Below are 15,832 nucleotides of genomic sequence, written 5' to 3'. Positions count from 1 at the left end.
CGATAATTAACATAATTGATTTATTAATTAATTATTAGTTATTAATTAACATAATTATTAACATAATTGATTAACTAATCAATTAATCTCATAATTTTAACCAATTATGTTTTCAGCAACCCAATCAAAGTTGACATTGACAGTTGGTGACAGTAATTAAATATTTGATAATGATTAGTTGATTCCATTTTTGATTAGCGTTCGAACAACCGGCCCTTTATCTCACAACTTAGGGCCGGTTGTTCGAACGCTAATCAAGAAGTTGATTATAACCAAGTCCCCTTAACAACTATCAAATAACAAAATCCGTTGTTCTTACGCCAATCAGTTAATTGTAATCAATTTTCTTGATGAGAATCAAATCGAGATATCAAATACACGTAAAACACTAATCATTCATTGTGATGCGTTGCATAAACGTCAATCAAATTGACGTTTATGCAACAAACAATCAATAAATAACTAATATAATATAATATAATCAAATAATAACTAATCAATTAGTGACAATTCAGCAACCCAATCAAAGTTGATAGTAATTAAATATTTGATAATGATCTGTTGATTCCATTTTTGATTAGCCTTCGAACAACCGGCCCTTAATGTGTTTTCCATCTTTTGCGTTATTCTGCCGGTTTTTACCGCGCTCATCACTGTATATTATTTTTATAGCATCAACTCCAATAATATATAACTTCCCCGCTATGATGCTAACTCTAACTCTTTCAGCTCCTCTTTAATATTTTCTACCTCAGCTCCTGTGCCGGCAGAAATAATCTCTTTTGAGTATAAGCGAACGGCTCCACGAGCGATAAATTGAAGGTAGCAGTAGCAGTAAAATGAAACGTGATAAATGAAACCAACAGCGATAATAGGGCTTTTCATTTACAGTGATTTGTTTCGAGCTTCTGTCATATGTCGTATAATCCGTGTATATTAATATTATACACAGATTATACAACATATGACAGAAGCTCGAAACAAATGACAATCGATGAAAAGCCCCATTGGAGAGGAACCGCAAAGTGGGCGACGCCTGGTGGCGAATTTGAAAAGCATCAACTCTAGGAAAACATTGACTTTGTCATTAATTTGTGTACATATTTGCGGTCAGTTTATGTTGTAATTAACAATGATTTCGACTAAAAAAAAACTATTGCAGTGTTCCTCAGTGTTCATTTCTATTATACTCTACGTAATGATGTGAACTAACCAATGCCAAATCACACATTTTGTTAATTTAACGTTTGTATTAAACGTAGTATTTTTTAATGTTTAAGCGACTGCAAAATTAAATAAACATATAAAATGTAGTATATATTCTGTACATAGAATGTACATTGTTATGCAAAATATTCCGACCATCTCATAATTTCCAGAACACAATTATTATAAAATAAATTCACCTACTTAGTTTCCAGTTTTTATTTAATTAAAAATTATTATCTATCTGTTTGTGTAAAATAAACAAGAATAAAAAACCGCTAAACGCCTTAAAAATGAGTGGCGCATACAATATTCCAGCTACAAAAGATCTGATATGAATATTACGTGGCGTGAAAATGTATTTTCATTTTGATGCAAAACAAAATTCTAGTTTTATTTTAAAAGATTTTTCCATAATATTTGCTTAATTTGAAGTAAACGCGCCACAAAAGAGTAACTTTGATACAGTTTGAATTTTGAAACTCTTTTGTGGCGCGTTTATTTCAAATTTAGCAAATGTTATGGAAAAATCTTTTAAAATAAAACTAAAATTTTGTTTTACATCAAAATGAAAATACATTTTCGCGCCACGTAATATTCATATCAGATCTTTTGTAGCTGGAATATTGTATGCGCCACTCATTTTTAAGGCGTTTAGCGGTTTTTTATTCTCGTATCAGGAGTTTTTCAAAGTTATTTATAAATTAAATGTATGAAGTTGAATGCAATGTTCCTCTATTACTCGTTAAGCTTTATAAATGGTCACCTTTGTTGCATTATCTCCCAAATGATCTAGTGTCCATCGAATGTACACTAGATTTTTTTCTATTCGAAATAGATTGAAAAAAAAATATTGAGATGACCGGTAAATGAAGTCGGATTGCCCGTTGCCAGATCAAATTTAGCGTCGTAATCACTACAACTACATAAACCATTTCGGGAATAATCGTTAATTGGATTATACTTTTGTAGCTTAATAACTTCTAAAAGGCTTAACCGATTTTGATCAGTAAACATGAGTTTGAAACGTATTTACCAGTAGTATCTGATATATCTAAGGTCAAGTATGATAACTGAAGCTATTACAGGAATTATTGAGCTTGAGAAACCGTTTTTCCCGTAGGAAATAGATTTGATCATACTTATGAAGCCTATAACTTAAAAATTCGAATTTTCCCGGATATGACGTATACACCGTTAGATTCGTCTAGAGTCCTTCTACAAACGCTCAGTTATTGGCGCAATTCGTAGGTTGAAATTTTGACTAATTATCGAAAAACCAAAATTTTCAAAGTATAGTTTTTCAGTTTTTCGGCTATACTGAGCCGTGTGTATGTCTGATCCTGACGGCTTAGACACCATTTGAAAGCTTAACTCAACACTATTGATTTGATGTATTTGCGGTTCTCCTGTCTCTTCTTGATCCGAAGATACATATCCCCAAAAAATATGCCGTTTTGTACCTACTAAGTCCTCTAGCTGGCTTATGGGTGGTCAGAAGTCACAAACTACACCGGTTCTGAATCGGCCCTGACCCCCGCCCCTCTTCAAACACAGAAAAAAAATTCAAATCAGTTTAACTTTTAAACACACATACATACATATCCACAAACATTTTCCTTTTTTTAAATAAAAATTTAGTCATACTTCTGAGCTCGGTAACTTTTGAATGGTATAACCGATTTTCAAAATTACACATGCGTTGGAAAGGTAATGATCAGTACTATTAGAAGCCGCAAAGGTCGGACTTAAAATTTTGAAGTTTTTTGGAGTTTTGGGGACAAGAACGAAAAACAGACCCTAAATAGAAAGGGCCGTAAAATCCACACTCTTGGACCAAAATGGATGGTTGACATATGAATGGGTGAGTCTTTTCCTGAACTTTAAGATGGGACTTGGCCCATCTTTCAAATCAGTCAGATTTAGAAAATCGAAAATTTCGTGTATATATAGTGTCGCGTGTAGGGGGTCGCTACCGTTCTCTGGTAATTGTAGTGTACCTATTAAGTAAATTAAGAACAACATTAGAAATTCTAAGATAGATTAATAATTTTTCTACGGCCGTGCTAAAAGAGCCACTTTCACGCACACATTTCGTTTCCGAAAGTTGCACTTTAAAATACCTTGTAAAAAATAAATAAAAAGTAAAATACCTTGTAATATGGCATTATAATATATTGTAATACATGCAATAAACTAATATTTAGATATTTACTAATTTATTTCAAATTTATCTTATTGTGTTCATGTTTTAATGAAATTAGCGCGATTATTTCATTCATAGGAGATTCTGACCAATAGAGAGCTACAGAAATCTGAATTAAATCGATAATTTTTGATAATCTCCCGTCGTTAAGTATATTACGTCAGATGCCCTTCGTTGCTACGAAAAAATACATTCAGTGACATTAATGACAATTAATGTTTTAAAAATTATAAAAGTGATGACTTGCAATCGTCAAATATTTATAAAAACTGCGTGTTTAATGGTACTTACATAAATAAATTACAATAAAATTTTGGTTTTGAACAGTTTTATTCGTGAAATAATCGCAACAAATTGCACTCGACCTCTGAAATTAATATAGAATTTTTGCTCTCGTGACACTTTGACATAATTTCACTCGCCTTCGGCTCGTGAAATTGTCAAAGTGTCACTCGAGAAAAATTCAATAATTTCAGAGCTCTTGTGCAATTACTACTGATAATTCGATGAAATAAAATTATTTTGAGATAATATTTAAAAGTCAGATCAGTGGACAATTACAATGGTTTTGAATCGTCGTCATGGAAATCAATATCGTCGTCGTGGTAACCCATTATATTGAAAGTTTGGTTTTGACAACCTTGTCAAAGAATTAATTTGTGTATTTTCACTTCTAAATAAAAATTGATATAACTCTATTTTTTGTAGCTTTTTTCCAAACGTACGGCCCTAGAAAAAATATTGTTCCTAACTCATGCGGAAAGTGTCTTCCCCGCACTCAACTGCTTGCCCGAACTCCGCTACGCGTCGTTCGGCAGTCTCGTGCGTGAAAGTATCATTTTCCGCACTAGTTAGGAAAATAACTATTTTAAAACGCTGTGTGATTATCGGGGGGCCACATTTTTTATGAAAAAAAGGTAAAAACAAATCATGTCTTTGTGGCAAAATTTAGTGGTTACTTTGGCAAAACACTCGTGTAAATGATTTTAATTTAACGTTTTAGAACTGTGAGGTCAAATGACAAAATGAATTGTTTTCCTAGAGTTATCGTCCATCTTTGAAATTTTGAGCGCCCTCTGTTGGAATTTAATTTTGCGAATACTAGGCGGCTCCACGGAGCTGTAAATTGTCGCTCAAGATCGGGAAAAGGCGCGTCGTCAAGGTCATGTCACAAACGGATGTTTCAAAATCTACCAGTTTATACCTAAATTTTATATAGGGATGTTCACTTCTAAAAATTCCTTTTGGTTGTAAGATTAACACGTGCCTTTGCAATTGTGATAAAAATAGGACCTTTAAAAATTCAAGACCAAGACGCGGCGCTATGCACGCTGTAAATTATCGCCCTCACGGAGCCATGATTTTACAGCTGTGCTGTCGCCGTAACTTTACTGCTACTGCTAGCGTCAATTTGTCGCTTGTGGAGCCGTTCGCTAACACACACAGCGCGCTTACGCGTCGAATGACACTAATATCTGTAGTCATATTTGGACGCGTGTACGCGTCGCCGGAGCTGAAATGATTAAGGTAGTGGACAAATTCACGTTTTTAGCTCCCTTTTCACCAATGAGAATTGTATCGCATAAGAAATAAAACGGATAATAATTCTAGCAAACAAGTCTATCCACATTGGACTGGGTAATGGGTAGACAACTAAAAATAGGGCCAGAAAATCAAAATGCCATACAAAATTTTTATTCTTCTTCTTCTTTACGTGCCATCTCCGCGACGAAGGTTGGCAATCATCATTGCTATTCTCACTTTCGACACTACAGCCCGAAAGAGTTCAGTTGAGCTGCATCCAAACCATTCTGAGATTTCTCAGCCAGGACATTTTTCTCCTACCTATGCTGCGCCTTCCTTGAATCTTTCCCTGCATAATTAATTTTAGGAGTTCATATCTGTCACCACGTGTTATATGACCCAAGTATTGAAGTTTTCTTATTTTGATGGAATCTAGTATCTCCCTGCTGTTCTGTATTCTCCTTAGTACTTCCTCATTGGTTATTCTGTCTGTCCAGGAGATTCTCAGCATTCTTCGATACGTCCACATCTCAAATGCTTCCAATCTATTGAGGCATTGTTTACTGAGAGTCCATGTCCCCACACCATACAAAAGAACAGAAAATACATAACATTTTAGTACTCGCTTTCTAAGATCTAGGCTGAGGTCCCTATTACACAATATTTCTTTCATATTAGTGAATGCACTTCTAGCCTTTTCTATTCTAATTCGGATTTCTTTGGTATAATCGTTTGTTTCACTAATGTTCGTCCCTAAATAGTTATAATTCTGAACTCGTTCTATCGTCTTATTATTTACGTGTAGATTGATGTTTCTAATATTTTTCTTTGATATAACCATGAACTTCGTTTCCTCTATGTTTAGTGATAGACCAAATTCTTCACTTGTTGCAACAACCTTATTTAAAATTCTTTGTAGATCTGTAATAGCTTCTACTATTAGTAGTGTGTCATCGGCGTATCTAATTTCACATATGGGTAGGCCATTTATTTTTATGCCTGCTACTTCATCTTCCAATGCTTTTTTGAATATTTCTTCTGAGTATGCATTAAACAGTGATGGCGACAAGACACATCCCTGTCTAACTCCTCTTTTGATTTTTATTTTATTGGTGTTTAAATTATTTATTCTTATGACAGCTTCTTGTTCATAATAAAGATTATTTATTATTATTATATCCCGTGTGACGATGTTCTTTGTTCTCAGTAGTTTTATTAACGGATTATGTTTCACCTTATCGAATGCCTTGTTATAATCTAGGAAGCAGAGATAGATGTCCTGGTTTACATCTAAACATCTCTGTATTAGCACATTTACTGCAAACAATGCTTCTCTGGTTCCTTGAGCATTTCTAAATCCGAACTGAGTTTGTCCAATGTCTTGTTCTAACTTTTTGTATATTCTACGATGAATAATCTTTAGAAATACTTTGAGTATGTGGCACATTAGACTGATGGTACGGTGTTCGCAACATTGTCTGGCGTTTCTCTTTTTTGGTATAGTCACGAATGTTGATAGAAGCCATTCTTTAGGTAATATACCTGTTCTGTCTTCTTCTTCTTCTTATGCAATCCACTCATGGATGTTCGCGATCACGTTTGACCATTTTTCTCTATCCCTTGCAGTATGTATTAGGCCTCCTATGTTTTTTAGTCCTGTCCATTGTTTGACATTACGGAGCCATGACATTTTCTTCCTGCTCACTCCCCTTCTTCCTTCGATCTTTCCTTCAATTAAGGTTTGCAGAAACTGATATCTTTCATTTCTAATTATGTGTCCCAGGTATGCCGTTTTTCTCTGTTTAATTGTGCACATCAGTTGTCGTTCTGTACCAATTCTTCTCAGGATTTCTTCATTTGTTATTCTTGCGGCCCAGGGAACTTTAAGGATTCGTCGATAGATCCACATCTCAAATGCCTCTAGCTTATTCATTGTGTTTATTTTTAAAGTCCATCCTTCCATGCCATATAGGAGCACCGACCATATATAGCATTTTGTGAATCTTAATCTTAGGTTTAGGTCAAAGTCAGAGTTCGTAAAGACGTTTCTGAATTTCATGAATGCACTTCTGGCTCTTTCTATCCGACATTTAATTTCCATATCCGACATCCAGTCTTCACATAGCCAGGTTCCCAGGTACTTAAACTTTCTTACGCGCTCTACATCTTGGTTGTTATATGCTAGTCTTGCATTTTGATGTTGACATAATTGACGGCTGATTATAAGGAACTTCAGTCTTTTTTATGTTGATGCTAAGTCCCATGTTCTCGCTATGCTCTGCAATTTTATTAAGAAGGTTTTGGAGGACCTGTTCTGTATATGATATTAAATAATTCGACAATTACATGTATATTGCAGTTGGCTATAAGTTGCAATATTTCTGTCGGTATTTCGTCCGGTCCTACAGCTTTCCCAGTTTCAGTTCTTTAATGGTGTGTTTTACTTCACTTTCTGTTATTTCTGGTCCAGTCTCTTCAACGAAATATTCGTTATCTATTGTGCCTCGGTTGTCGTTAAACAGCTGTTCTCTATAGTTTGTCCATACCAACAATTAGTTTTCTGTATCCATTACTATGTCTCCCTTTTCATCAACTAGTATATTTTGTTTGTATTCTGGTTTTCTAGTTAATTCTTTTATTTTCCTGTGTACATTAAAGCTGTCATGTTTATGTTGTAGCGTTTCTATTTCATCACATTTTTCTTTTAACCAATTTTCTTTTGCTATGCGAATTTGTCGCCGTATTTCGTTTTGTGTTTGCTGGTATAACGATTTATTTTTGTCCTAATATGCTCTTCTTTTGTTCATTAAGTTTAGTATTTCGTCTGTCATCCAATCTTTTTTCTTTTCTTTGGGTTTGCGTAGATACTTTTTTGAAGGTTGTATTAAGTCAGCCTTTATTTTTGATATTTTCTTCACTGTATTCCCCCTCCATCTGTACGGTGTTTAGACGTGCGTTAATTCTTTCTTTGATATTTTCTCTGATTTCTGGATTTCTTAGTGCACTTATATCAGTTCTTTCTTCTTTTGTTGTTTTCTCTATTCTTTTCATTTTAATTTTCATGTGAGCTACTAAGAGATTATGATTAGATGATATATCTGCTCCAGGTTGTGTTTTGACTGCTGTAATACTATTCAGATATCTTTCTTTGATCATGATATAATCTATTTGATTTCTCATTATCTGATGTTCATTATCTCTTGGCGATTTCCACGTGTACAAACGTCTATTAGGTAATTCAAAGAACGTGTTTGTAAATTTTTATTATACGGTTCTAAAAATATGCTGCTGATTCTTTTGAAAAGGTGAAAATTATGTCACGTGAAAATTGTTTCACATTCATTAATAGCTGCCGACGGTTTTCTTTAAAACGGCTTGTTATAGCTCACTTACACCATACATAAGCATCAAGTGTTGTTAAATGAGCTGAATAAGATTTATTTATTGTAGGTTATCTCATGAGACAACTGATTGGCATGGATGATAAGTCAAACAATACCTATTCGCTCTGTGCATGACTGACGCGACATCTAGCTTCGTCACCAGACATTTTTGGCGACAACAATTTGAAGTTAAGCATATGATAAATACATATTGTGAAGTTGCATATTATTACAGACTGAAAACCTCATTATATATATATATATACAATAGCACTAAAGGCCTTAGAGGCCCATGGCTTGAAAAGTTTGTTTTTTTTTCTTTCTTCATTTTCACGTTTCTTTATGTGCTGAGCTCTTCTCTGGCTTGATATGTGATTTTCCTCCATTCCTTCCTGTCACTCATTTTTCTTTTTTGGCCCTCTAGCCCCATTCTTTCCAAATCTTTTTCGACGCCTTGTTTCCATCTATTTTTCGGCCTTCCTCTTCTCTTTCTTGAAGTTATAGTGTAGTTTAGTACCTTCTTTGGAGTCCTCGTGTTTGGCATCCTTTCAATGTGGCCTCGCCATCTAAGTCTCTGAGCCTTTATCACTCCTATTATATTAGGTTGGTTGTATAATTGTTTTAACTCATCATTTGATCTTCTTATCCATAAACCGTCCCTTATTTTTCCTCCATATATCTTCCTTAGTATTTTCCTTTCCCAGATCTCCAGTAGATTTTGTTCATTTTTTGTCATTGTCCATGTCTCACTGCAGTATGTTACTATTGGCTGTATAGTTGTTTTGTATAGCTGTACTTTTGCCCTTCTTGATAGAAACTTGCTTTTCAACATTACATTAAGCGCATGTACACTTCTATTGCCTGCCATTATTCTAGCTTGTATTTCTTCTTTAATGATAGGTTTACGTGATATTATTGCCCCTAGGTATGTAAATCTTTCTACCATTTCGAATTCGTATGATGTTCCTTCTTCTACTTCTACTTTAAACTTTTGACCATTCCTAAACTGACCATCTGTCCACTCCATACATTTTGTTTTAGTTGAATTTATATATAGTCCCATTTTCTTCGCTGCTTTTACTATTCTCTGTACCATCTCCTGTAGCTCTTTTTTTCCTCTTGCCAGTAACACCACATCATCCGCAAACGCCAAAACTTGGTGTCTTCTTTGATATATGAGTCCTTCTCTATTGATTTTTGCTTCTCGCATTATTTTTTCTAGGCATAAGTTGAAGAGTAAAGATGACAGAGGATCGCCCTGTCTTAATCCTTCGTTTACTATAAATTTTTCTGATGATTGATTGTTTATTTTGACTCTGTTTTCTGTATTCTCCAGAGTGAGATGTATCATGTTACGTAGCTTTCTGCTAACTCCCAATTCCTCAAGCGCCTCTTTTAATTTCTTCCTCTTTATTCTATCGTATGCTTGTTGGAAGTCGATGAATAGTGCTATCGTTGGTAGGTTGTGTTCATAGCTTTCTGCTTGTAATTCTCTGATTACGAATACTTGGTCCGTTGTGCTTCTCCCTCTTCTAAGTCTGCACTGATATTCGCCTATTATATTTTCAGCTTCTTTTTCAAGTTTGTCTTTTATTGATTTTCCTAGGATTTTGTATACGGTATTTAGTAAAGCTATTCCTCTGTAATTACTGCATTCTGTTTTGTCGCCTTTTTTATGTAATGGGCAGATAATTGCTTCCTTCCAGTCCTCTGGTATTCGTTCTTTTAACCATATATCTTTTATGATTGTGTGTATCCAATCATTCAGCAATTTTCCACCATATTTCATCATCTCTGCTGTTATGTTATCGCTTCCAGGGCATTTGTTGTTTTTAAGATTTCTAATTATTTCCTCGATTTGTTCTTTGCTCGGTGGATTCTCTTCTATGTCTTCTAACTGTTCATTTTCTGTCTCTGCTTCTATGGATTCATTTTGGTTTGGCGTATTCTTGCCATTTAGTAATTCGTCAAAATACTCTTTCCATCTCTCTACTATTTCTGCTTCGCCGCTTATATTATCTCCAGCTTTGTTTTTAGCGAATATGGGTTTTTGCTGGTATCCTCTTTTCTCGTTTCTGGCACCTTGATACAGGTTTTTTATTTCTTTATTTCTGTAGTTCTCTTCTATTTCTTTTAGCTTATTATCTAAGTGTTTTCTCTTCTTTTCTCTCAACAACCTCTTTACTTTTTGTCTTTGTTCTATATATCTATCATGCGTCTCTGTTGTTTCTTTCTTGATCATTTCCATCCTTAATGATTGTCTTAGTTCTATTTCTTTTTGGCACTCTATGTCGAACCACTCCTTCCTCTTTTTAATCTCTTGTTTATTACATTCTTTTGCTGCTTTGTTCATTACTTGCTTTATGATTTCCCAGTTGTTCTCCGTTTGTTCTTCTATTTGTATCTTTTTTAGTTCCCTTTCCATTGTTTCTCTGTATGTTTCTTGCTCTTTTTTTGTTGCAAACCGAATTGGTTTATTTATACATTTCTTTTCTTTTGTTTTTGTTTTCAGGTATCAGTTGCTTCATTTTGATACCCACCATGTAATGGTCGGAGTCGGCATCTGGTCCTCTGTATGTTCTAATCTTCTTTATACATTGCTGCTCTTCTTTTTCGATCAGCACGTGATCTATTTGGTTTTTGGTCTTACTATCTGGCGATATCCATGTTTCCTTGTGTATTTCTTTTCTTTCGAAATATGTGCTCATTATGATCATATTTTTTTCTCTTGCAAAATCTATGAGGAACTGTCCGTTTTCATTAGTTTCATTGTGTTTACTATGTTTTCCTATTGTCGGTCTAAATACTTCTTCCTTCCCTATTTTGGCATTTGCGTCGCCTAAAATAATTTTCATGTCGTATCTGGGTATACTTTCGATTGTTCTATTTAGTTCACTGTAAAAAGATTCTTTGACATCATTATCTTTTTCTTCAGATGGTGCGTGAATATTTATGAGAGTGATTTTTTGGTATTTTCCCTTGATCCTGATACTACATATTCGATCTGATATTGGTTTGAATTCTACTATTGCTTCCTTTAGTTCTTTTCGTAGCATAAAACCTGTGCCTAATGTTCTATTCTTTCCGCCGCTATTAAAAAACACTGTATCTTCTATTTCTAATATATCATTTCCCAGCTGTTTCGTCTCCTGCAAGGCTACTATGTCAAATTGGAACTTTTCGATTTCTCTCGCTAGATGTTTAAGTTTACCTTCTCTATATGTGCCTCTTACATTCCATGTTCCTAAAAGTAAGTGTTCTTTTCGACATGTTCTCTTGTGTTTTTGTCCGGTTTTCATTTTTTTTCTCTTTTGTCCTTTTTTTGAATTATCGTTATCCTTTTTCTGTACTTGTGTCGTCATCGTTATTCCCATGGTACAATTGTCTGCTAGTTTTTTGATGTTGTTTTGATCATTTTTCCTTCTTTGTCGTTCCACTTCCATTCGTTGTTGTTTACCCATATTTTTTTTACTCCAATCTTGACTTCATTTCCTTTGTTTCTTTCTTCCTGAGCAATGTTTCTAATTGTTTTCTGTATTTCTCGTTCTCTTATGGTTGCATCTTCGTTAATATATACCTTCAGCCCTCTTATTTCTTTTAACTTATACTTTTTTTCCATTATTTTTCTTTTTTCTTCTTGGTTTTCTAATTCAATGAGGCATGTTTTTTCTCCTAGCTTGTGAGCATTCCTTATTTTAACCTCTACTCCTAAGTGTTGTTTGATGAAATTGTTAGTTGTTTCTTTTAACCCTGCTTGTTCATATGTGCCTATCCTTAGACCGTTCATGACTACGTTATTTATTCGTCGGTGTTTTTCCATAACTTCCATGTGGTTTGTTATTTCTCTGAGTTCCTCCTTGATTTCTATATTCTCTTGTTTTAGTTCCGCATTTTCTTTTCTCAGCGCTCTGTTTTCTATAATGAGCTTTTCTATTGCTTCCTTGCTTTCTTTTTGATTTCTTTTTATTTCCTTAATGTCATCGGTGAGGTGTCTCACCATTATTAATAATTGATCAATTTTTGTTTCTTCATTTCTTTTCTCTTGATTTTTTGTTGGTGTTCTCGAGAACTTTTTGCTCTTGCTAAAAATATCATCTTCCTCGTTATCCATATATCTGTCCTTCCTTTTTGACCCTCCTTCTGACTGTGTGTCATCACTGTCTAAAGTTTCCAGATACCTTTCCATTTTCCGGCGCCAAACACTGTCTTCCACCTCAAAAGTGCAGAGAAGACAGCGTTTACCGTATTTATTTTGTATATTTGTTATCGGTTGTTATTTTCTGTGGTTACCTGGAAAATCTACTCACAACGGCAACGTCGCAATTTCATCGGCCAGAGTTTCGTGTCTACGTTTTGTTGTTAAACAGGCTTAACAATTTTAGCGATCTTACTTTTTGTATGTCCTTGGTTCTATTTTGATGTTATTTCACCGATTTTAATGTTTTTAATTATCACTAACCTTAACTTAATGTCTTATATTGTTCACTGGATACTTTTAATAACTTATTTCCCGTTGCAACTCTCTAAAATTGAGTTTATTTTCTTTTCTTTGGGTTTGCGTAGATACTTTTTTGAAGGTTGTATTAAGTCAGCCTTTATTTTTGATATTTTCTTCACTGTATTCCCCCTCCATCTGTACGGTGTTTAGACGTGCGTTAATTCTTTCTTTGATATTTTCTCTGATTTCTGGATTTCTTAGTGCACTTATATCAGTTCTTTCTTCTTTTGTTGTTTTCTCTATTCTTTTCATTTTAATTTTCATGTGAGCTACTAAGAGATTATGATTAGATGATATATCTGCTCCAGGTTGTGTTTTGACTGCTGTAATACTATTCAGATATCTTTCTTTGATCATGATATAATCTATTTGATTTCTCATTATCTGATGTTCATTATCTCTTGGCGATTTCCACGTGTACAAACGTCTATTAGGTAATTCAAAGAACGTGTTTGTAAATTTTTATTATACGGTTCTAAAAATATGCTGCTGATTCTTTTGAAAAGGTGAAAATTATGTCACGTGAAAATTGTTTCACATTCATTAATAGCTGCCGACGGTTTTCTTTAAAACGGCTTGTTATAGCTCACTTACACCATACATAAGCATCAAGTGTTGTTAAATGAGCTGAATAAGATTTATTTATTGTAGGTTTATCTCATGAGACAACTGATTGGCATGCATGATAAGTCAAACAATACCTACTCGCTCTGTGCATGACTGACGCGACATCTAGCGTCGTCACCAGACATTTTTGGCGACAACAATTTGAAGTTAAGCATATGATAAATACATATTGTGAAGTTGCATATTATTACAGACTGAAAACCTCATTAACATGATAAAATGTTTGACTTAGAAGTACCTGTTTTACTATGTGTTTGAGCCAGATGCATGGTGCTCACAATAGAAAGCTAATCGAGGAGCTAAAAGCAGATATTGTGATGGCGCACCCTACGATGCAACAGTTTTGATATATAACTTCAATAATAAATTCAAAATTAATATACCAAGTAGGGAAAACTGGAAGGAAGGTGTACCCATACAAGCCGCTGCTACCTGATATACTGATGGCTCAAAAACATCGGAAGATGTGAGAGCATAGTAGTGACAAATCAGGGGATACATTTCCCGGTAAGCCTATCTAAAGGGGCCTTTAGACGGGCCACTAAAATTGCACATTTTCGGCAATATTTAGTAGAAATATTGCTCAGCGATATTTGTGAAAACAGATATATTACGTATAGCCTGTCAACTGTCAACAATAATAAAAAATATTTACTGCAATATTTCCAGCCATGCTTGTTGCATTATATTTCCGTTTTAGATGAAAAATACCTTTTTGAAATATTGACGAGACGAAGTCAAAAATAAAGATGTCCGACATTGTACAAGTTGCTGCGTCCTTAATCGTGCTACGACGCTACATAAAAAAGAAAAATAAAAAGCAGAAAATGTGGATACGCCTTTTTTTAAGTAAACGCAAAACAATGAGTAATTTAACTATGGAAATAATGCTAGATAATTGTTTGTTTAAGAATTTTACAAGGATGTCAAAAAGTGATTTCGAACTATTGTTTTCACCCAATTTTCAAAAATGTAAAAACGTTGAATTATCCACGTCCGTCCGTCTGTCCGTCCGTAAACACAATTCCTCCGTCATTATAATATGTACCAGTCAGAATGACAAATGAGCTGTCGAATGGAAGCTTATCATCCAAGGACTAAGACCTAGGTTTTAGAAATGTAACCGGAAGTACTGTTTTAAAGTCGCCGAAGACTACTAAACACGAGAACAAATATATACGTCCGGTTTCACGACTGTCTGTCCGTCCGTCCGCGAATATAACTACTCCGTTATTAATACAGATAGAATAGAATCACAAATGAGGTGTCGAATGAAAGCTTATAATCCAAAGATCGTATTAAATATTAGGATTTTTGACCTCGGACTTCAGGCTTTCAAGTTGCAACCGAAAGTACCGTTTTGAAGTCACCGAAAAAGCGTAAGCGATATATTATTCGACGTGCCTTAGCTAGATGAGAATGTATCCTTTCGGATTTTATATCATTTCCGGTTAAAAAGTTCAAAACGGAAGTGTCATATTATAGTCGCAGAAATAGTATATGTGACATATAAATCGAAGCGTATAAAGTCGAGCTTGAATTTTTAGTTCCGGTTTTGAAGTCATTTCCGTTTAAACAATTATGACCGAAAGTTTAGTAAAAATTACTCAAAATTAGTGAAATTGTACCTTATTGTAAAATTGTAAAGACAAGACATCGTAACTGACAAATTTGCATAAAATGAGTTATTTCGGTTTTCGCTTTAGAAGTAAGTGTACGGGCACCTATTAACCAGCGGTTAAAGCTGGGACAATTTCCGGAAGGCTTTAAATTATAGAAAACGGTACTACTAAACATAATAAGATACGTCCTAAATGAAAAATGATGTGGTTTTTTTTTGGTCTTCTGTAAAATCATCATCTTGCCACTAATAAATTCCTGCTTTTCCGCCGTCGCGATATGAATTGTCCACTTTGTCCAATTGTCGTCCACTTTGATTGAAAGTACTGGTGAAACCTAAGACTTACGAAGTCCAATTATTACTTATTGTGTTTTCATTTGACCATAAATTCATTTTTCTTTGTATGTTTGACAAATCCAAGTTAAATTTCAACAGAGTAGCCGAGCAACATGCAAGATTTTCCACAACAGTTCGAACTTATTGGCAACGCATCAGCCACTAACTGCAATAGTGTTCAAATACCAGCAATATTTCGGCCACATGGCTCGGCCCTACGGCGATATTTTCATTAGATGCTGCAATGTTGCCAGCAACATACCGAATATATATTGCCGGCAACATATTGTCACAGTTTTCCAGGCGTAAATAACGGCAATCCATCACTACGTGGAAGAACTAGAAAGACAGGAAAGAACGTTCCGTCCAGTTGTAATCTTCACAGATAGTCAGGCAGCGCTTAAGGCACTCAATTATGTAGAGGTCAATTC

At 34.6% G+C, this 15,832-nt stretch overlaps 1 protein-coding gene across 3 annotated transcripts in view; it reads right to left on the bottom strand.

Moving 5' to 3' along the window:
- Window positions 1–15,832, bottom strand: part of LOC114330704 (ADP-ribosylation factor GTPase-activating protein 1) — a 73,839-nt gene that overhangs the window by 22,062 nt on the left and 35,945 nt on the right. The gene's annotated exons all lie outside the window — the stretch shown is intronic.

The sequence above is a fragment of the Diabrotica virgifera genome, chromosome 2, assembly GCF_917563875.1.
Source record: "Diabrotica virgifera virgifera chromosome 2, PGI_DIABVI_V3a".
In the NCBI taxonomy this organism is placed as follows: Eukaryota; Metazoa; Arthropoda; class Insecta; order Coleoptera; family Chrysomelidae; genus Diabrotica; species Diabrotica virgifera.
This window is presented reverse-complemented; position numbering and strand designations above follow the sequence as displayed.